The sequence below is a fragment of the Hippopotamus amphibius genome, chromosome 12 (assembly GCF_030028045.1).
Source record: "Hippopotamus amphibius kiboko isolate mHipAmp2 chromosome 12, mHipAmp2.hap2, whole genome shotgun sequence".
NCBI classification, from domain to species: domain Eukaryota; kingdom Metazoa; phylum Chordata; class Mammalia; order Artiodactyla; family Hippopotamidae; genus Hippopotamus; species Hippopotamus amphibius.
This window is the reverse complement of record NC_080197.1, coordinates 82,502,643-82,527,889: the sequence shown is the minus strand read 5'-3', so window position 1 is coordinate 82,527,889 and position 25,247 is coordinate 82,502,643. Positions and strand designations below refer to the sequence as shown.

General features: G+C 33.2%; 1 pseudogene; it reads right to left on the bottom strand.

The window, feature by feature from the left end:
- Positions 1–3,523: 3,523 nt before the first annotated feature.
- On the bottom strand, positions 3,524–4,449 carry LOC130832546 (olfactory receptor 6C74-like; annotated as a pseudogene).
- Between the last annotated feature and the right edge of the window lie 20,798 nt (positions 4,450–25,247).

Sequence of the window (25,247 nt, the reverse complement as noted above, 5' to 3'; positions counted from 1 at the left end):
ATAAAATTGTAAATTTATTCTTATATCTTAGAGCTTTTTGCTAAAGTGGTGAAATTTGCCTCTAACAAAATGCTAATTTGTACTCAAACATGTGTCATCCAATAAAAACATAATGTCAACAAGAAGTCTTGTTAGCATTATAGTTACAAAATAATGTAACTATATTTTGCAACTTTATATATTTTGTATTTTTGCTGATTCAAAAATATCATTTAAATTAATGTGATATAAGTAAAACATCCCTTTTTTCATTGCAACCTATTACCGTTTCAGCACTCTTATTGTAAAAAAAACTCATATCCTATAACTTGTAGCAGTGCTATTATCAGATATCGAATGAGTAAAGTTGTGTTTTGCCAAAGTTTGCGCTTGGACATTTCTTCTTAACATTTTTGTAAGATTTCAGGATTTATGGCACCCATTAACATTTAAAAGTTTCTCAGTGAATCCAGGTTTAAAATATCAATAGTTCAAATAAATATTGAAACTCATAAAAAGAATTTTCTAATTGGGAGAAGGAGGTAAATGTGATACATTCTTTCAAGAAGTCAATGAAAGAGAATTGTAGCATCCCTCAACCAATAATATTTTATTAGTTGACTTATATTTAAATATTTTAAAATTTAAATGTATTCTAAATATTTAAAATCTTATATTTTAAATATTTAAAATCTTTGCCTATATAATATAGCAGCATAGCCAAGTCTTTAAAAACTGAAATGAGATTTGAAACATCACTCTATAAGATGAGAGATTTACCAAAAATACTTATTTACAGAGCAATTATCGGTGAGAATGACCTGAAGACTAGCAGAAAAGATTTTCTACAACTAAAGATATAAAGAAGGAGCCACAACAAGATGGGTAGAAGGGACAGAGACTCAGTATAGTGAAGACCCACTTCCCCAGGTAGGTGATCCACAGAGCGGAGATTAATCACAATAGAAGTGATTCTTCCAAAGGAGCAAGGGGTCAGGGCCCCACATTAGGCTCTCCAGTTCAGGGAGTCCTGCACTGAGAAGACAAGATCAAGAATGTCTGGCATTTTTATGGGCAATTAATCTACAACAAAATAGTCAAGAATATAAAAAGTCAAGAAAGACAGTGCTACTAGGAAAACTGGGAGGCTTCATGTGAAATCATCAAACTGGACTATTCTCTCACACCATGCACAAAAATTAATTCGAAAAAATTAAAGACTTAAATATGTCTTAAAACCATAAGACTTTTAGAAAAATATCTGGAAAATGCTCTTTGACATTGGTCTCAGCAGTATTTTTTGGATATTTCTCCTAAGGCAAGGTACACAAAAGCAAAATTAAACATTGAACTAAATAATATTTTGAACAGTAAAGGAAACTATCAACCAAAAGACAATGACTACCTACTGAATTGAAGAAGGTTATTGCAAACAATACATCTGATAAGGGGTTGATATCCAAAATATACAAAGAACCAATCAACAACATTAAAAAACAAACAACTAATTATAATATGGATAGAGTTACTGAATAGACATTTTTCCAAAGATGACATCCAGATGGCCAACTGGCACATGAAAAGATGGTCAACATCACTAATTAAAACGGAAATGCAAATCAAAACCACATGAGAAACCCTCACACCTGGCAGAATGGCTATTATTGAAAAAAAAAAAAAATCAAGGGGACTTCTCTCATGGTCCAGTGGCTAAGACTTTGAGCTCCCAATACAGCGGGTCTGGGTCTGATCCCCCGTCAGGGAGCTAGATCCCACATGCCACAACTAAGTGTTCACATGCCTCAACTAAAGATCTCGCGTGCAGCAAGGACAATCCCATGTGCCTCAACTGAGACCCAGCGCAGCCAAATAAATAAATAAATATTTTAAAAAATCAAATTAAAAGTGTGGCAAGAATGTGGAGAAAAGGGAAATCTTGTGCACTGTTGATGGAATTGTAAACTTTCACAGCTACTATGGAAAACCATATGAAGATGTCTCAAAAAGTTAAAAGAAGAGCTACTGTATACGATCCAGCAATTCCACCGCTGGTTATTTATTCAAGGAGAACTAAAACTCTAATCACCCCTATGCACCTCTGTGTTGTTTGCAGCATTATTTACTGCAGCCACAATATGGAAGCAACCTAAGTGTTAATCAATAGATGAGTGGATAAAGATTTGGCATGTATATACACAATGAAATATTAGTCATACAATGGAATCAAATCTTGCCATTTGTGAAAACATGGATGAACCCAGAGGGTATTATGCTAAGTGAAATAAGTCAAACAGGGAAAAACACATGATATATGATTTTACTTATATTTGGAATCCTTAAAAAAATGAACAAATATAACTAAACAAAAACAGAGTCATAGAAACAGAGAACTGGTGGCTGCTAGAGGGGAGAGGATGGAAGGAACTCATTAATAGAATCAAAGGTAATCAGAATATTGAGAGTTTAGCATTTACTTGCATTATATTGTCTCGGTATGTATATATGTGTGTATATATATATATATATATATATATATATATATACATACATACACACACACACACACACAATTCTGTGCTTATAAAATTTCTAAAACCTAGATAATGCTTCAGGATTACAAGGTCTACTTTCTGAAAGTGGAAATAACACCTAAATTATCAAGAAAAAAGTAATAATCTGTTTAAATAATCATTTTTTCTGAAATCATATTTATGACCAATAATTTTAAGAATCAATTCATTCTACAAAGTGTACAAAAACAATTGCATAAAAATCATCCAATCAATTATATATTACATGTCATTTTCTTCCTGCCTGTATTTTATTCTGCTTTTTTAGGTAGTATTTTTCAAACTTGCTTTCTTCCAAATACCTAGTTTCTATAGAATGTACTTCAGCATAACAATAGACAAACATTTTCAAAGATGTGCATCAATACTGATGGCTAACTTCTGTTAATTTTTTTTAATTACTCTAAGTAGAATGTGCACCAATAAATTGGTTGTATTACAAATAATATAAATGAATTTTAAGTAAATTGTAACTGATCACAAATAGAGTATTAACCTTTGGATTGTACGCTACATTAAATGTAATTCAATTAAACAATACATGCAAGGCAGAAATAGAGACACAGATGTAAAGAACAAACATATGGACACCAAGTGGGGAAAGTGAGAGGGATTGGGTGGGATGAATTGGGAGATTGGGATTGCCATATTTACATTACTAATAAACAATACATTATAGACTTGATTAAAAATCAAAGAAAAAGAGAAAGATTGAAAATTTACTTCAATTTTTTTTCATGTAGTAAGAGGAAAAGGAAGTGAGACGAGGGCAGATGTCTCTATCAAAAAATATAAAGAAAATTTACATCATGGAACAACGATTTTTGAGAATGAAGCATGGAAGAGATTGAGATAAATCTGATAGCAATGAAAGGTAAAAATTAAGGTAGCTATGAGTAGGAAGCTATCATTGAATACACTTATTATTTGAGGCTCTTTTGTTCATTTTCTTTATGTATAATGCAGTAGCATTTTCATTTTGTTGAGAGAGAAACAACCCTGTGTATCATATTCATGAAGGCTTTTTTCACTTGCTGGTTCCATAAAGTGTAGATGAAAGGGTTCAAAAGTGGGGCGACAGAGGTATTGAGCACTGCAATTCTCTGGAAAAAGATATTCTTTGTTTGACTAATGGTTTATCATACATGAAGATGCAGCTGCCATATGAAAGGGATATCATAATCATGTGAGAAGAATGCATTAACATTTTTTTCCTGTGATTAGTTGAAGGGATATTTAGAATTATTAATTAAATATAAGTATATGATACTATCACCATTATCAACTAGACCACAAGTGTCACCAAATTTGAGATGTATCCCATCCTCTCAAAGATCTCTGTGTCTGAGCAGGAAATCTGCAGGAGGGGAGTTGTGTCACAATAGAAATGACCGACAATGTTGGGAGCACAGAAGTCAAGATTTAGACCTTGTAAAAAGAAGACAAAGAATCCAGCAAGCCAGCAACTGAGGACAAGTTGTATGCAGATTTTCATGTTCATGATGGTGTGTAATGCAGGGGCTTACAGATGGCAACAGAGTGGTCATATGACATAGCTGCTAGCAAGTGAAATTCAGATGCTCCAAGAAGGAAGGCAAAGAACACCTGAGCTGCACAACAGTTATAGGAAATGGTTTTGTCCCCAGTTGCCATATTAACTAACAATTTAGGGATGCATGTGGTAGTATAAGAAACTTCTAAAAAGGAAAAACTCCTCAGGAAAAAATACACGGGGGTCTTGAGTTGAGGATTCACTAGTGAAAGTGTGATGATGATCAAATTGCCAGTGACGCCTAGCAAGTAGGTGAGAAACAGGAAGAATAAACAAAACAATTTTCAATTCTGGGTCATCATTCAAACCTACTAGAATAAACACTGTCACTCTTGTGTGATTTCCCATCATGTCCTTTATTTTTTAAGGTCTACATGGAAGGAAGGAAGGAAGGTAGGAAGGAAGGAAGGGAAGAAAATAAATCATAACCCACTAGAAAAATAACAGTGATAACCAGTGTTTAAGTTAGCAAAGTGACATTTCAGATAGAATAACACAATGCTTGTTCATGTTTTAAAGACGGTTATGCCAGGAAGAACAGTAGTTTGAATTTCCAGAGTATCTGGACAGAAAATTCAAGCTTTTGTTTGAAATTCTAACAGAAAAATAATCTATATAATCATTGAAATTGTTGATTTTTATGTTAATAAATTAGAGGGAAATTAGACATTAAATGCACGGAAAATACTCTTCTCACTTGATAGTATACCAAAGTATGGATATATTCCATTTCTTGGTTGATGAAAGAAGTTTGCATACTAGAACCAAAATTGTAATTGCCATTAAAAGTACATCAGCTCCTTCTCAAACTCTTCTAAAAGACAGAAAACAAGGGAACCCTTCCAAAGCCATTCTATGAAGCCACCATTATTACCCTGTTACCAAAATCAGACAAAGAAAATTAGAGGCCAATATCTTTGATGAATATAGATGCAAAAATTCTCAACAAAATATTAGCAAACTGAATGCAACGGCACATAAAACAAGATCATACACTAGGATCATGTTAGATTCATCTCGGGGTCACAAGGATGGCTCAACATACAATCAATGTGATAATACCACATCAACAAAAGAGACAGCAGAGACCACATGATCATCTCAACAGATGCAGAAAAATCATTTGGTAAAATTGAATACCCATTCATGGGTAAAAACTTTTATCAAAGTGCTGATATAGTGAACATATCTCAACATAATAACAGGTATTTATGACTACCTGTAGCCAACATAATACTCAACAGTGAAAAGTTGAAAGCCTTCCTGCTAAAACCTGGAACAAGAATTCCCACTCTCACCATTTCTATTTAATATAGTATTGGAAATCCTAGCCACAACAATCAGACAAGAAAGAGAAAAAAAAATGCATCCAACTTGGAAGATAAATCAGACAAGAAAAAGAAATAAAATGTATCCAGCTTGTCATTATAAGCAGATGATATGATAATATATATAGAAAACACTAAAGACTCCATACAAAAACTACGAGAACTGATAAACAAATTCAACAAGGTAGCAGGATACAAGATTAACATACAGAAATTGGTAGCAATTCTTTACATCAACAATGAAATATCAGAACGGGAATGTAAAAAAAATCACTTTTAAAATCACAGCAAATAAAATAAAATACTTAGTAATAAACCTGATGATGCAGGTGAAAGACTTATATGCTAAGAACTATAAAACATTAATAAAGGAGATTGAAGATGATTCTAAAAAGTGGAAATGTATCCCATGCTTTTGTATTGGAAGAATTTGTATTGTTAAAATGGCCATTCTACCCAAAGCAATCTTCAGATTTAATGTGAACCCTATTAAATTACCCATGACATTTTTCACAGAACTAGAACAAATAATCCTAAAATTTATATGGAACCACAAAAGACCCAGTATTGCCAAAGCAACACTGAGAAAAATGAACAAAGAGGAGGCACAACCCTAACCCCTGCCCCAGATTTCAGACAATACTATAAAGCTACAGTAATCAAGACAGTGTGGTATTCTCACAAAAACAGAATTATGGATCAATAAAAGAGATATCCCAGAAATAAACACTATGGTCAATTAATCTTCAATAAAGGAGGCAAGAAAATACAATGGAGAAAAGACAGTCTCATCAGCAAGTGGTGTTGGGAAAGTTGGACAGCCACATGTAAATCAATGAAGTTAGAACACACCCTCATCATACATAAATTCAAAATGGCTTAAACTTAAATATAAGACATGACACTATAAAACTCCTAGAACAGAACGTAGGTAAAACCTTCTCTGACATAGATCGAACCAATGCTTTCTTAAGTCAGTTTCCCAAGGCAGTAAAAACAAGAGCAAAAATAAACAAATGGGACCTAATCAAACTTACAGGCTTTTGTGCAGCAGAGGAAACCATAAACAAAAGGAAAAAGTAACCTGCAAATTGGAAGAAAGTAATTGCAAATGATGTGACTGACAAGGGCTTAATTTTCAAAATATACAAATAGCTCATACAGCTCAACAACACAAAAACAAACAACCCAATTGAAAAATAGGCAGAATACCTAAATAGACATTTCTACAATGAAGACATACAGATGGCCAACAGGTGTAAGCAAAGATGCTCAGTATCACTAATCTTCAGAGAAATGCAAATCAAAATTTTAATGAGGTACTACCTCACACTGGTCAAAATGGCCATCATTAAAAAGTCCACAAATAACAAATGCTGGAGAGGATGTGGAGAAAAGAGAACCCTCCTACACTGATAGTGGGAATGTACATTGGTGTAGCCACTATGGAAAACAGTATGGAGGTTCCTCACAAAACTAAAAATAGAGTTGCCATATGTTCCAGCAATCCCACTCTTGGGCATAGATCCAGACAAAACTATAATTCAAGAAGATACATGCACCCCTGTGTTCATAGCAGCACTATTCACAATAGCCAAGACATGGAACCAACCTAAATGTCCATCAACAAATGAAAGGATACAAAAGATGTGGTATATATACACAATGGAATACTACTCAACCACAAAAAGGAATGAAATAATGCTATTTGCAGCAACATGAATGGACCTAAAGATTATCATACTAAGTGAAGTACGTCGGAAAGAGAAAGTTGACTACCATATTAGTGACAGGAGAATGTTACAGGTTTCTGTACAACTAGTTAATGAACTGGATCTTAAAAGATATATGTCAGGAATGTGATTTCAGGAATAACATTTTAAAAATTGATTATCATTTTCCTTCATCATTTATATGCATACTTTTTTCATTTTTGAGAAGATATATATAATGATCCTGGAACACTGCCTAGCTTTTAGAAATTTTAAGAGCACAGAATGTGAACAAAAAAATGTAACATATTGAGACAATCTTATACAAGTAAAACCTAAGGCTCTCTCAATGTTCTTTTTAGGTTTGATTCTGTTATGTGTGAGCTGGGATGTGTTTGCTTTAAGAATGCTCTCCAAGTAAAACCGCTAATTTATCATGAAAGTATTCTTTTTTTTTAAATGGAAATTAATTTTATTTAATTTTTTTCATTTTCACAGAAATTTTTTTTCTTTTTTTATTCTTTCTTAAGCTCTTTATTGGAATATAATTGCTTTACACTCTTGTACCAGTTTTTGAGGTACACCAAAGTCAATCAGCTGCATTTATACACATATCCCCATATTCCCTCCCTCCCGCGACTTTACCCCACCATCCCTGTCCCGGGCCTCTAAAGCATCACTCATCATCGAGTTGGACTCCCTTTGTTATACAGCAACTTCCCACTGGATATTTATTTTACAGTTGGTAGTATATATATGTCTATGCTACTCTCTCACTTTATCCCAGCTTCCCCTTTGGCCCCCCCCCAACCTCGTGTCCTCCAGTCCATTCTCTGCATCTGCATCCATATTCTTGTCCTGTCACTGGGTTCATCAGTACCATCTTTTTTTTTTTTTTTTTTTTTTTTTTTAGATTCTGTATATATGAGTTAGCATACAATATTTGTTTTTCTCTTTCTGGCTTATTTCACTCTGTATGACAGATTCTAAGTCTATCCACCTCATTACCTATAGCTCCATTTCATTCCTTTTTATAGCTGAGTAATATTCCATTGTATATATATGCCACATCTTCCTTATCCATTCATTTGTTGTTAGGCATTTAGGTTGCTTCCATGTCCTGGCTATTGTAAATAGTGCTGCAATAAACATTACAGTACATGTTTCTTTTTGGATTATGGTTTTCTCTGGGTATATGCCCAGTAGGGGGATTACTGGATCATATGGTAGTTCTATTTCTAGTTTTTTAAGGAACCTCCAGACTGTTTTCCATAGTGGCCGTACCAACTTACATTCCCATCAACAGTGCAGGGGAATTCCCTTTTCTCCACACCTGCTCCAACATTTGTTGTTTCTAGATTTTTTGATGATGGTCATTCTGATCGGTGTGAGGTAATACCTCATTGTGGCTTTGACTTGCATTTCTCTGATGATTAGTGACGCTGAGCACCTTTTCATGTGTTTGTTGACCATCTGCATGTCTTCTTTGGAGAAATGTCTATTTAGGTCTTCTGCCCATTTGTGGATTGGGTTATTTGCTTTTTTGGTATTAAGCTGCATGAGCTGCTTGTATATTTTGGAGATTAATTCTTTGTCCGTTGCTTCATTGGCAAGTATTTTCTCCCATTCTGAGGGTTGCCTTCTTGTCTTGCTTGTGGTTTCATGAAAGTATTCTGAAATGCTTCGCTTATATATTTTTAAATGTCTGTCATTTACTACTTAGTTGACATGGGTATTCTAAAACTCTTGGGGTCTAGCACTTCTAAAATAAATCTTTCAGATTCCCACTCTGCCCACTCCCAGGCAGATTAAAGTTAACATCATCTGTCTTCTCTGCCACTTTGCTTAGTCTATATCATATCATCTCAGATTATATAAAATAGAACCATAACCGCTGGCCTCTGAATTTGAATCTCCAGGTAGCTTAATAGTGCTGCTTTTAAAAATTGCTTCTTGAACAAGTAACACAGTTTCTCAAATACAGGTACAAATTATTTCTTAAGAGAGTTTCTACCTGAGGTGTTGAAATGCTGCAGCCTGAAATTCTTTCCGCTTTTCTGCTCTAGTGAGGGAAGCTGAAAAACAAAGAGAGTATTAGACTAAGGTCTCTCTTTGACTGAGAACTCATTGGATTACAGGCACTAGTAGGTGTTTTACATGTAATTTTGGAAATAACATTATGATATAATTAGAATTTTACATAGGAGCAAAATATAGTTCCATAAGGATAAGATCATTTTGAAGGATACAGAGCTAAAAAATAGAACTGTGAAAATTTAAACTTAGGAAGATTTAGTTTTCAGTACTCCTGTTGAGGAGTAATGAAATATGTAATGGTTAGTAAACAATTACTAGTAGTAATGATTAAAAGTAGTGATTAGTAAGAGGAGAAAAATAATGGATCAAGAAAAGTGGAAAAATAAATTAAAATTCTTCCTAACAAATGCTTAAATTGGGCCCTTAGAGAAAGCAATTAAATAATTACACCATATAAATACTGGATGTAGAGTACCTGTAATAGAAAATCAAAGAGTTAAATAATAATGTGAAGGCAATATGAATAGTTATATGGATAAATACAGAACTCAACAATTTTCAATCATTTTAACTTCTAGGATTATTCTGTTAGAACATACAAAAAATGTCTGTATGAATAACTCTAGCCAATTTATAAATGGCAAAATATTCAAATTTAAAAACAATAGAACTAGAGAGTTAAATGAAATGCAGATGTTTCCAAAAATAATACAGTAAGTATCATAAGAAATAGTTGAAAACCGCTATCTCATGAGGAATTGACAAGCATAATAATGGCAATAAATATGTAACCCTGATTTTGTAAATCACTTGGATATACAAATCTACTTCTTATGATTTATACAACAGTAAATGCACTGAAGGAATTATAAATCATAATGGTACACACATCCCCCATGTGTCATAAGGAAGATGATAAAGGAAAGCATTTTTCAAAAATTTCTGTTATACTTAGCTTTCTTATAGTTCTGTTTCTTCTTATATATAGTACAGATTTTGAAAGAATAAGCTCATTACTTGGAGTAAAGACCAAACAATAAAATAATTATGTCTGCAGGTTGATAAATTCAGCAAAAAGTAGGATAATTATTAAAAAATAATAAATGAGATTTTCTATGTTGGGTAAACAAAATAAACACTTCTCAGGGGTTATAGTTATAAAGGTTATAAGTTAAGTTCAGAGACTGGTTGGAAATATGAAATGTGAAAAGTATAACGTGTAGATATAACAAGGACTTAAAAGTCTAGCATTGAGAAGAGGCATTTGGAACATGGATTATAGTTGGCTTTGACATTTAGAATGTATTTCAATCACTTTTTCCTTAATATCATTAGGAAGTGTAATTCAAATGATTAATGTGTTCTTTAAATTAATTGTTTAAAATACTCATATAGGAAGGAGTCAAATGGGAAACATTAGGTAATCTGTATTTTGGCAAATAGGAATTATACAAGTTCCTAAAGAGGGGATATCTCTTAGAATATGATGATCTCTAAGCCTATCCTTTATATGACTTTAGTTATTATATGACATTTTCTGCAGGGAAAAATACTTCCTCATGGTTAGGATTCTGCAAAAATGCCTTCATTTGGTAGTCAGTCTTAAAAAAAAACACTGCTATTGCTAGATTAATCATCTTAATTGTGTAATTTTGCTAAGGTTCATAAAAGGGAAATAGGAATGAATTGTGGAGATAGAGTTCATTTGGCTTGAACTGACAGATTAAACTTTACTACAAATTATTTTCCTGTTTCTACTTCACAAGTAGAAGGTTGAGCATGATGATGAACTTATCCTCTTTACTGTGCTGAATCTCTACCTAAAATTTTTAATGTATTACTTCTTCCAAAAGTTCTCTTTTTGGAAACCTCATTCACACTGGTCTATAGTCCTAAAGTTTTTATAATTACTAAGACCAAAGACTAAGCAATTTCCTAGAGTGTCGGTAATTAATTTTTCCCATATTATTGGCATCTTCAAAATTTTGTATTCCTGTGTCCTATGACTACTCCATTGTGGTTGGCGAACCACTTCATTACCTGATCATTATGGATAGCAATATGTGCTACCATAATGTACTCAGATCCTGGGAACTGGATTACTAGATTACTCTTTTCTTACATTTTGAGGACAGATCAAAATTAATTTGGTGGTATTTGGATATCCAGTTGTTTCAGTAGTAATTGCCAAACACTATTCTATGTTGACTGAGTCACCAGAGAAGAACTCTATGAGAAAGAAAGCAGAAGATAGTAGAAACACCAGTGAAGACAAAAGACAAATCTCTAGAAGAGAAATATAATGGCTATATATCTAGTTAGAACCATCAGGGAGAAACAAGAAAGCATAATTAAAAAATTTTAACATTGACAAGATGACATAGCTTCAGATCCTACAGATATTAAAAGACTGAGGCATTATGAATAATTTTAGGCCAAAAAAAGATCACTTATGTTAAATGGATGAAATCCTTGTAAAACATAAATTTCAAAAGAACCCAAGAAGAAATATATGTTGAATACCCTATATCTGTTCATTCCAAAACCAGAGAAAGACATTAGAAGAATGGAACTACAGACCAGTATTTTTATGAACACAAATGCAAAATACTCAACAAAGTATATATTATATTGTTTTCAAATATATGTACAGAATCCCACTCAATGACCGAGTGGGGTTTATTCCAGGTTTGTAAATCTGATTCAACATTTGAAAATGAATTTATGTGATCCATGAAATCAATTAAAAAAAAAGGAAAACCACATGAGCATATAAATAGATGCGGAAGTGTTTGAAAAATTCCGACACCAGTTGCGATAAAAATTCTCAGTAAACTGAGAATAGAGAGGAACTTTAAAAATTTTTAAAAGAATATCTGTTAAAACTCTATAGCTAACATAACATTTAATATTGAAAAACTCAGCAGTTTCCCTATAAATCAGGTACCAAGCAAATTTGTTCCTCTTAACCACCACTTTCAACATTGTACTGGCAGTTCTAGCTAATGCAGTAAGTTAAGAAAAGGAAATCAGTAGCATACAGATTGAGAATAAATAAATAAACTTGCCTTGTTTGCAGATGAGATGATAGTCTATGAAGAAAATCTGAAAAAATTCACCCAAAACTCCTAGAATAATAAGTGAACATAGCAAGGCTACATAATACAAGGTTAACATACAGCAGTTAACCACTCTCTTATATACCAGCAATAACAAATGGAATTTGTAATTATAAACACAATACTGCTTACATTAGGACCAAGAAAAGTGAAATACTTAGATACAACTCTAATAAAATATAGCAATTTCTATATTAGAAAAGTCATAAAACCGATGAATGAAATGAAAGGAAAACTAATTAATAGAGAGACAGCCCATGTTCATGAATGGGAAGACTCAATATTGCCAAGATGTCTGATCTTTCTAATATGATTTGTAGATTCAGTGTAATCACAATAAAATCCCAGCTGGTTATTTTATAAGTATCAAAAAACTGATTCTAAAGTTTATATGGAGAGACAGAACAGACAGAAGGAGAAGAACAAATTTAGATGTCTGACTTTACCCAACATCAATAGTACTATAAAGCCACAGTATTAGTGAAAGAATATACAAATAGTTTAAATAGACTAAAATAGGGAACCCAGAATTAGAACCACATAAGTATATTCAACTGATCTTTGACAAAAGAGTTAAAGGCAACATAATGGAGCACAGCTAGTCTTTTTGACAAATGGTGATGGAACAAATGGACATCCACAGGCCAAAAAAAAAAAAAAAAAAAAAAAAGAATGTTGACACAAATCAAATACTATTCACAAAAATTAACTAAAGTATATTTCAGACCAAAATCTAAAGCAGGGTACTATGAAAATCCTAAAAGATATAATGGCAGAAAATCTGGGAGACCTTGGACATGGTGATGACTTTTTAGATGTAACATCAAAGGCATGCCTCATGAAAGGACTCTAAGATAAGCTAATTACCATTAAAATTTAAAACTTCTTGTCTACAAAAGGCAGTGTCAAAGAAGGTACATATATCAATTTGAAATTAATGTACATATTAATAATTCATGTCGTTTTAGATGTAGACAAGAGTTATCAACTTCAACCTTAGAAGGCGAAAATTTGGTTTTCATTCACCTATGCTGGGCCTAACTGTATTTGACCATCCTTCTAATATGGCCATGATTGTTTAGGTTTTTGTATATGTTCATGTGATATGCAGACACTTACCTTTATATTTAAATTTCTATAAGCATCCCAGTGAAGAGCAGGCATCCAAGAAGAGTTTCACTGATGTCTGGCAAGATCTACCTGCAATTGCTACAAAACTGTTTAAAAATATGCTGTGTGCACTTCATTTCCTTAAACTCAATGAGGGAAAATCTGCCTCTATCGTATCTGAGGTGACCTACCTAGGTATTCTCAAGAGATATATGTTTAGCTTATTAATCACTGTTATGGATTGAATGTAGTATTCTCAACATATTTGTTGACTAGGAGTATTATATCAATGACAATGGCAGAATAGGTTGCACCAAATTCCCATTCCGTCACAAAAATCCAGAAAAATCAAGCAAAAATTTCAGAATCAATTGTTCTGGAACTCTGGACACAGGCAAATACTTACAGCAACCATGCAAGAGCTGAGTCAAGAAAAATCAACCGAAAATCATAGGAGAGGTTTTCATTTGCCTTTGTCCAGCCTCTTCACTGGCTTTGTGGTGGTCCTGAAGATGGCAGTCCATCTTCACTGTGTGGGACCTTGATCACTGAGTCAAGATGAAGTAGTGCAAACCTTATTCTCATTCTCTGCATTTTATGATTTTAATAGCTTAATTAATGTGTGGTTTGCTATGATTTTCCTCATTCTCAATAACATTCATGTATGTTTCTAATTCCATATTTATAAATTTTGCGTTCATAATTTTATAATTACTGGCATAAAGAATGGCACTCTAATATTAAGAAGTTCAAATATCCCCCAAACAGATAACGACACTTGGAAGCAGGAGAAAGGTAAAAGTGCTCTTCATGATTATAGGAAACAGGCTCTCAATAAAAGAGATGTGCATCAGACCTAGAAACAACCCATAGTGATGTGGCTGGGGGCAAAAAGTGTCCCAGGGCAGATCGTACTAAGAAAAAAGAAAATGAAGGTGAGAGCTTGCCTTATGTATTTGTATTTTTTGAGGGTATAGATGCACTTCTGGATTCTAGCCTGAGCTGGGAATACTGAAGAGTATGTAAATAGCTATGTAGTTATTTTAATAGAAATTGTTCTCTGTGGAAACAGAGCATTTTTAAATAAAGAAACAGCGTGTAGACCAAGATGTGGCTCAGCTTGGAAAAATAATTACATTGTCAAAGTAGTGTAAATTAGAATAAAAATAAAACTGATAATCATAATAAAATTATGAAAACTATAATAAAAACAGGAAACAGAAATGATTTAGGAGTAAATATGAAAATAAAATGCTATTTGTCTCATAGAAGAAATCCAATAACTAACCTGAAATGAAAATGCCTTTTAATAAATAGTTATAGATAAGAAAGGGAAAAAAGTGCTGACAATGGAAGTCTCTGGAGAACAAGAGTTAGCGTCAGTGAGAGATGAAGCAGGAGGATACTAATTTTCATTAACAGAGTTCCAGAATTTTTCACTTTGTGAACTTTGCATATGCATACCTTTAATAAGAACAGAAATAAAAAAATAATGAAGCCACTTAAAATTTTCTTTATTTAAACTTTTTTTTATTGGAGTATAGTTGATTTACAATGTGTGTTAGTTTCTGCTGTACAGCAAAGTGAATCAGTTATACATATACATGTATCTACTTTTTTTTTAAAGATTCTTTTCCCATTAGGTCATTCAGAATATTTAGTAGGGTTCTCTGTGCTATATAGTAGGTCCTTCTTAGTTATCTATTTTACATATAGTAGTGTGTATATGTCAATCCCAATCTCCCAATTTATCCCCCCTCCCCCCCATAACCATAAGTTTGTTTTGTACATCTGCGACTCTATTTCTGTTTTATAAATAAGTTCATTTGTACTATTTTTTTAGAGCCCATATATAAGCAATATCATATGATATTTGTCTTGCTTCTGTCTGACACTTAAATCAGTATGACAATCTTTAGGTCCACCCATGTTGCTGAAAATCACATTATTTCATTCTTTGTTGTGGCCATGTAAAATTCCATTGTATATATGTACCACAACTTCTTTATCCATTCCTCTATCAATGGTCATTTAGGTTTCCTCCATGTCTTGGTTATTCAATGTAGTTTTGAAAGTCCTAGCCACAGCAATCACAGAAGAAAAAGAAATAAAAGGAATCCAAATTGGAAAAGAAGAAGTAAAACTGTCACAATTTGCAGATGACATGATAGTATACATAAGAAATCCTAAAGATACTGCCAGAAAACTAAAGTTCATCAATGAATTTGGTAAAGTTTCAGGATACAAAATTAATACACAGAAACCTCTTACATTCATATGCACTAAAGAAAGAGCAGAAAGAGAAATTAAGCAAACAACTCAATTTACCAACACATCAAAAACAGTAAAATACTTAGGAATAAACCTACCTAAGGATACAAAAGACCTATACTCAGACAATGATAAGATACTGATGAAAGAAATCCAAGGTGACACAAAAAGATGGAGAGGTATACCATGTTCTTGGATTGGAAGAACCAATATTGTCAAAAAGAATATACTACTCAAAGTGATCTACAGATTCATTGCAATCCCTACTAAATTACCAATAATATTTTTCACAGAACTGGAACAAAAAAAATTTACAATTTGTGTGGAAATGCAAAAGACCCTGAATAACCAAAGCAATCTTGAGAAAGAAAATTGGAGTTGGAGGAATCAGGTTCCCAGACTTCAGACTATACTACAAAGCTACAGTAATCAAAACACTATGGTACTGGCATAAAAACAGAAATATAGATCAATGGAACAGGATAGAAAGTTCAGAGATAAATCCATGCACCTATAGTCACTTAATCTACGACAAAGGAGACAAGAATATACAATGGAGGAAGGAGAGTCTCATCAATAAGTGGTGCTGGGAAAACTGGACAGCTACATGTAAAAGAATGAAATTAGAACACTCCCTAATACCATACACAAAAATAAACTCAAAATGGATTAAAGTTCTAAATGTAAGGACAGATACTATGAAACATGAGGAAAACATAGAATACTCTCTGACATAAGTCACAGCAAGATCTTTTTTGATCCATCTCCTACAGTAATGAAAATAAGTCTCTTTATACATACACAACTCTATAGGAATAAAAATAATGACCAGTTATCTGTATTAATATGTATATGGTTTATCCAAGACAAAAAAGGTAGCTAATGAGGAACTTAAGATCATTTATTCATTTGGAAAGTGATCCTTGCTGTGTGATATAAAAATTGGATTTATTTTTCTTTTTTAAAAACATTTATCTTAAAATTGTTTTCAGATGCTTTTCCAGTTGCATGATTTTTAGTTATTAGTTATCAGTGTAGATTATTTTATTTAAAAATTGTGATGAGATATATCAGAAGGTTTTTACATAGGTGACATTGTGAATTGAATATTAAAAGATTAGCTCATCATATTCTCTATCTCTTCCAAATTTCTCCCAATCTTACTGCCCAGAGTTCCTCTTGCTATGGTTGTTCTTATTTAGGACTTTGCCTTATTTCTTATTTTGTCTCAGTCAGAATTTTAGGATAAACTTCAACTGCTCTCCTATCAAAATAATTCCATTTTTAATTCATCAATACATATTTATTCAATTACTACTTAGTATCAGGGTTATTCCAGATCCTAAATATATATGGATGAGAAGTATAATAAAGTCTCTGCCCTAATGCAACTGGAATTTTTTAGGAGAACTAGGAGGTTAAAAGGTGAAGAAATGACATGTAGAAATAAATATTGATGGAGTATTAAGAATAAAAGGCTGAGATAAAAGTCTATGAGAAAGGAAGTGTCTCCTCACAAGAGGTCACTTCTCAAATTGACTTTTTTTGGAAATATGCATTCTGAGGTCTGGAATTTGGAGGTAGAGTGAGAGCAGAGACAGGGATAGAAGAGACAAAGGGCTTGAGGAATGGAAAGTCACTGTTATAAATGGTAACATAGTAAATAAGAAAAGAGTGGATGAGCATGAAGATAGGATAGGAAGTGGGGAGTTACACCAAGGATTCTTTGCTGGCCACTCATAACCTGCATTTCAGTTAGGTTTCATGACATAATTTTAGCAAAAATGTGGCATAATATGATTTAAATTTTAGAGAACAGACTTTCGTCTTCTCTCTAGAAACTGGATTGGATGAGGACAGGAAGCAAAGATTATTTAGAAGACTACTACAGGCCATTATTAAGACGGGGGGAAGGTAATGGTAGATTGGCAGCAGTTGTAGCCGACATTGTCTTCTATTTACATAACATTTCCTGTTGGACCCCAAAACAGATGGGTGCATTTCATTTTTCTTTTTTAAAATGCATATTTGTCATAGATATGTAAGGTAACTTAGTTTTCTTTAAAACTCCCTATGGTTTATAACGTATAGCTGCCTCAAAAAACGTTTTTGTCTTGTTCTAAATTGAGTTTATGGATTATAATTTCACTACTTAATCATTTTTCATGTATTAACATCCTTGTGCAGTGGTCTCCAGGGAAAAATTTCCTTTTTAAAAAAAATATTTTAAATCGGTTAATCCTCTTGAGAAACATGGCATAGTGCTTAAAAATGATTACACTTATAATCATAAAATCTACAAAATGAGCAATGTAACACCAAAGCATCTCAATATAAAAAGAAGTCTGAAATCTTCTCAATGTTTTCCCCTGCCTTTCTAAACTGTTAAAGAATCTATTTGTTTCTGCATATAATCTTGAAAAATATGCTCCAAGTTAAACATAACATAAATTGGAGAATATTACCTGTTTAAAAAATGAGAATAAATGAAACTAATAAGATTCTTGTTATGACAAAATTTTGAACTTACACATCTGGGTGTGTATTACTGAAGCTAATGTATTTTTGGATGAGAATGCAAGATAAAATTATGGGTTAATGCAAAATATAAAACTAAGGTGGATAGGCAGCATTAGAAATTGCATCTGTCCAGGGATTCACATCAAAAGAAGAAAGTCAAGAATGAGATGCATTAAGGTTTGGAAAAAAATGTCTGTTTTATTTTAACTATAATAAGTTTATCGCATGAAGCTGGGAAAAATATTTGATCCCTCTTTTTCAACTGAAATAGTATGGCATGAGGTTAGAAATATTTTTCTTTTCACAAAGTAAACATTAAACTGTTTTGAAAGTTACACTAAAGAAGTCAGTTCTGTTATCATAATAAGAAATCTTTGAAGCTTTCATTTCCTGGAATCTAGCTTTCAGTAAATATCCTTTTCAATATCAAACAGAATCTCAGAAATGCTCTTTATTAAATGAATTTGTTGTGTCCCTCAGATAATTATAAATGCATATTCCTTTAGTCTCCAGGGTCAGTGTGAATATTGCAGATTATGACACTGAAAAACAGTTTGGTTCTGAACTTGGGAAATTATTTTTATATTTATCAAGCAGTCCTACTGAATTCAATAGAATTTAAACATTTCATGAACTGTCCAATTTTTATTTTATAAAGGAATCTCTTATCTTCTACCCATAAATTGTCAAAGCAGTTACAGAAACTCCTGGGACTATAAGAATTGTTAGAAACGATGACTACTTTCATTCAGCAAGAATTTATTTCAAAAAATAGGAAGAAAAATAAAGTCAAGTAGTTTGTAATATTTATTTGTTTAGAATATTGTAATTTAAAATTAGGCTTAAAGGTAACCATATACAAATCCACTTCTGACATAATAGTCTGGCACTCTATATAACTCATCATTATTGATTGATGTTTGTCTATGCATTTTCACCTTTAAAATAAAGTAACTTTGTATTTTAAAAGTCTCAATAATGAGTTGAAATTCTATTTAAATGGTTAGAATACAGACAATTTCAGAAAAACGATCGTTTGAAGACAATATAAAGGGAAGGAATAACGTATGAAAGGAAATCCTAAAATTTCTTATCAGAAGGAAAAACAAGATTTTTTTCATAACTACAGGAGTTGATGGATGTTAACTGAACTTATGGTGGTAATCATTTGGCAATATATGCATGTTAAGACATTATTCTGTGAACCTTAAACTCATATAGTGTTATACTTCAGTTATATCTCAATAAAATTGGCAGAAAAATAAGTAAATGAAACTAGTGAAATTTAAAAATAAATTAAAACCCTACCATGCTACTTGTGATTATTTCACTAAGTATCTTGGTGACCTTCACTAAGACAGAAACTTTTTGAGACCCACTTTGATTATCTACAAAAGAAAAGTTTCTAAAATAGTACAATGCAAAAATCTGACAATAATAAATAGTAAGGTATAAATTATAGATGGCAAAGTAGTTGGAGATGGGTTAGGATAATTCACAAAAAGAGTTTTAAGTTGAAAAAGAAATGTACTGTATGTTTGACACTGGAATGCAGATACCAGAGGGAAAAAAGAAACTGAAGAAATCTCAGTTTGCATGTTAATTGGCATTTCCTTTTTTTCCCTGTATACACTTGTTTATAGATTGAGCTTTTATATAACATGTAAATTATGGTTTCAGACTTATGGTTTCAGACTTCTGGCCTCCTGATTTGTGAGAGAATAAATTTCAATTGTTTTAAGCCACCTCCTTTGTGGTAATTTGATGCAGCAGCCGTAGGATATACTCATAGTCAGCGCAGCTTTGAAATTAACTAGGTGATTCCTCATGAACTGTGTGGTAGATGGATAGATAGATGGTCTTGTCCTTTACAGTGTGATTCTTCACCTCCAGTGGTGGAAATGTCTATTTTTCCATCTTTTGAGTCTAGTCTAGACCTATGACTTGCTTTTGCAAAAACAATGTGACTGAAGGAATGTTGTGCAAGAGTGTAAGAGTCAAGAAACCACGCATCCTCTCTCCTTTGCACCCACATGATTCTCCCGAGAAACAAGACAAGGCTAACCTGATGGAAGAAGAAAGATGTACTTAAGCAGAGCTCCTCCATCCCAACTGAGGCCGTTCTAGATCAGCTTATAGCCAATTGATTTTGTAAAATGTGGGAGAATCTATTCTTGATCATCAGAACCTCCTAGCTGAACCATAGACTCATGAGCAATAATGGAAGCTTGTTTTCAGACACTAAGTTTAGGAGAGATATGTTATGCAGAAATGATAAAGTAATAAAAGATGCATAACTAATTCCAGATAATGCAATCAAGAATCACATCTGTCAGAGCAATCCTATATAGTCACTGTAACTGAAATTGTTTGCACTGTGGAGCATGGTACAGGGAAGCTGTAAATGTTAGCCACGTAGTGTAACAGAGCCAAACTTATATGTACCTTAATATATCCACTTGATTTATTTAAATCTCCCTCCCTTCATCTGTCTGTCTCTTTGAATATTCACTCCGTCCTCAAGCTTCCAGTATTTTTTGTGTTTTTACTTGGACTCTTTTACATTCTCTGTCTGAATTTACATTGATTGTGGCATGAACCATAACTTCAGTTAGGAAAGACTTCTAACAAACCCATTAACCCTAAGATATCACTATTCTTAACATAGGCTAAACTGTAAATTACCTTTTAGAAATAAAATACTCATCTACTAAGGTTTATAATAAAAAGTGATTAATAACTATAAATAATATTAATTATATGCTATATTTAAAAACTGTAGACAAGAAAAAAATGATTGCATCCTGATGTTGAGTGTTCATAGAACATATTCAAAGAAACAGAATATAAAAACATCATCCATTATGCTTATAATATGTAATTGGAGAAATTAGATTTGGCAGTTGATAAACATTGGTCCTCTATCCATTTCCTTCTCTTTTTTTCTTTAAGAACTTTTATTGTGATACAATTGACATACAATAAATTGCATATATTTAAAGAGTATAATTTGATATTTTTTTCTTAGTAATGTATATATGACAATCCCAGTCTCCCAATTCATCCTCCCCCACCCCCCCAACCCCACTCCCGCTTTCCCCACTTGACCCATATATATGCTGTCTACAAAAGACCCACTTCAGATCTAGGAACACACATGGACTGAAAATGAGGGGATGCAAGAAGGTATTCCATGCAAATGGAAATCAAAGGAAAGCTGGAGTGGCAATACTCATCAGACAAAATAGATTTCAAAATAAAGACTGTCACAAGAGACAAGGAAGGATACTACATCATGATCAACAGATCAGTCCAAGAAGATGATATAAAAATTGTAAAGATATATGGACCCAATATAGAAGCACCTCAATATATAAGGCAAATACTAGCAGCCATAAAGGGAGATATCAACAGTAAGAGAATAATAGTGGGGGACTTTAACACCCCACTTTCATCAATGGAAAGATCATCCAGACAGAAAATCAGTAAGGTAATATAGGCCTTAAATGACACATTATGCCAGGTGGACTTAATTGATATTTATACATCATTCCATCCAAACCCAGCAGAATTCACATTATTCTCAAGCGCACATGGAATGTTCTCCAGGACTGACCACATGCTGGGCCACAAAGCCTCGGTAAATTTAAGAAAATTGAAATCATATGAAGCATCTTTTCCAACCACAACATTATGATGTTAGAAATAAACTATAAGAAAATAAACTGTAAAAAACACTTGGAGGCTAAACAGTTTGCTACTAAACAACCAATGGATCACTGAAGAAATCAAGGAGGAAATCAAAAATTACCTAGAGACAAATGAAAACAAAAGCACAACAATCAAATACCTATACAATGCAGCAAAAGCAGTTCTAAGAGGGAATTTTATAACAATAAAATTTTACCTCAGGAAACAAGAAATATCTCAAATAAATAATCTAACCTTACACCTAGAGAAACTAGAGAAGAAGAACAAGCAAAACCTAAAGTTAATAGAAGGAAAGAAATCATAAAGATTAGAGCAGAAATAAATGAAATAGGGACAAAGAAAACACTATGTAAAATCGCTAGTGGGAAGCTGCTGCATAAAACAGGGAGACCAACTCGAGGATGGGTGAGGACTTAGAGGGGTGGGATAAGGAGGGTGAGTGGGAGTCATGGGAGGGAGGGGTTATGAAGATATATGTATAAATACAGCTGATTCACATTGTTGTACAGCAAAAACTGGCACAACAGCGTAAAGCATTTATATTCCAATAAAGAGCTTAAAAAAAATCAGTGAAACTGAATGCTGGTTCTTTGAAAAGATAAACGGAATTGGTAAACCTTTCCTTGATAAATTCATCAAGAAAGAAAGGGAGAGGACTGAAATCAATAAAATTAGAAGTGAAAAAGGAGAAGTTAAAACTGACATCACAGAAATACAAAGGATCATAAGAGACTACTACAAGCAACTATATGCCAATAAAATGGACAACCTGGAAGAAATGGACAAATTCTTAGAAAGGTACAAATCCAAATACTGAATCAGGAAGAAATAGAAAATATGAACAGACCAATCACGAGTACTGAAATCGAAACTTGGATTAAAATACTTTCAACTAACAAAAGTCCATGACTAAATGGCTTCACAGGAGAATTCTGGCAAACATTTAGACGACTTAATGCCTATTTTTCTGAAACTCTTCCAAAATTTGCAGATGAAGATAAACTCCCAGACTAATTCTGTGAGGCCACCATCATCCCAATACCAAAACCAGACAAAGATACCACAAAAAAGGAAAATTACAGGCCAATATCACTGATGAACATAGATGCAAAAATCCTCAACAAAATACTATCAAACAGAATCCAGCAACACATTAAAAGGATCATACTCGTGATCAAGTGGGATTTATCCCAGGGATGCAGGGATTCTTCAATATCCACAAATCAATCAGTGTGATACACCATATTAACAGACTGAAGAATAAAAACCATATGATCATGTCAATAGATGCAGAAAAAGCTTTTGACAAAATTCAACACCCAGTTATGATAAAAATTCTCCAAAAAGTGGGCATATGACAGACCTACAGCTAACGTCATATTTGATGGTGACAAGGTGATAGCATCTCCTCTAAGATAAGGAACCAAGACAAGGATGTCCACTCTTGCCACTTTTATACAACACAGTTTTGGAAATTTTAGGAAAGGCAGTCATAGAAGAAAAAGAAATAAAAGTAATCCAAAATGGAAAAGAAGTAAAACTGTCAGTGTTTGCAGATGACATGATACTCTACATAGAAAATTCCAAAGATGCCACCAGAAAATTACTAGAGCTCACCAGTGAATTTGGTAAAATTGCAAGTTACAAAATTAATACATAGAAATCTGTTGGATTCTTATACACCAATGATGAAAGATCAGTAGGAGAAATTCACGAAACAACCCCATTTACCATAGCATCAAAAAGAATAAAATACCTAGGAATAAACCTATCTCAGGAGGCAAAGGACATGTACTCTGAAAACTATCAATATGACACTGACAAAAGAAATCAAAGATGACACAAGCAGATGGAAAGATATGCCATGTTCTTCATTTGGAAGCATCAATATTGTCTAAATGACTATACTACCCAAGGTAATCTGCAGCTTCAATGAAATCCCTATCAAATTACCAATGGCATTTTTCATAATACTAGAATAAAAAATCTTAAAATTTGTATGGTGACACAAAAGACCCTGAGTTGTCAAAGCAATCTTAAGAAAGAAAAACAGAGCTGGAGGAATCCAGCTCCCTGACTTCAGACTGTACATCAAAACAGTATGGTACAGGCACAAAAATAGAAATATAGATCAATGAAACAGGGTAGAAAGCTCAGACATAAATGCATATACCCATGGTCAATTAATCAATGACAAAGGAGGCAAGACTATGCAGTGGGGAAAAGACAGTCTCTTCAATTAATGGTGCTGGAAAAACTTTACAGCTATATGTGAAAAACATGAAATTAGAACATTCTCTAACACCGTACACAAAAATCAATTCAAAATGGATCAAAGCCCTAAATGTGAGACCATACACTATAAAAAGCTTAAAGCAAAACATAAGCAGAACACTCTCTGACATAAATTGAAGCAATATACTTGGATCCACCTCCTAGAGTAATGAAAATAAAAATAAACAAATGGGACCTAATTAAATGCAAAAGATTTTTCGCAGCAAGGGGAACCATAAACAAAACTAAAAGACAACCCACAGAATGGGAGAAAATAATTGCAAATGATGTGATCGACAAGGATTAGTCTCCAAAATTTACAAACAACTAATGTGGCTTAATATCATCAACACAAACAACCCAATCAAAAAATGGGCAGAAGACCTAAACAGACATTTTTCCAAAGAAGACATGCAGATGGCCAACAAACACATGAAAAGATGTTCAACATCACTAATTATCAGAGAAATGCAAATCAAAATTACAATGAGGTACCACCTCACACCAGTCAGAATGGCTATCATCAGAAAATCCACAAACAATAAATGCTGGAGAGGGTATGGAGAGAAGTGAACCCTCCTACTGTTGGTGTGAATGTAAATTAGTGAGAACAGTATGGAGGTTGTTTAAGAAACTAAAAATAGAGCTACCATATTATCCTGCAATTTCATTCCTGGGCTTACCCAGGAGAAAAGCATGGTCTGAAAGGACAGATGCATCCCAATATTCATTGCAGCACTGTTTTCAATAGTTAAGACATGGACGCAAACTAGATGTCCAACGGCAGAGGAATAGATAAAGAAAATGTAGTACATATATATAATGGAATATTACTCAGCCATTAAAAACAATAAAATAATGCCATTTGCAGTAGCATGGATGGACCTAGAGATTGTCATAGTGAATGAAGTCAGACAGAGAAAGAGAAATTTCCTATGGTATTGCTTACATGTGGAAGCTAAAAAAGTGATACACATGACCTTATTTACAGGGCAGAGATGGACTCCCAGACTTAGGGAATGAATTTGTGGTTGTCAGGGCAGAGGTTTGGGTTGGGTGGGTTA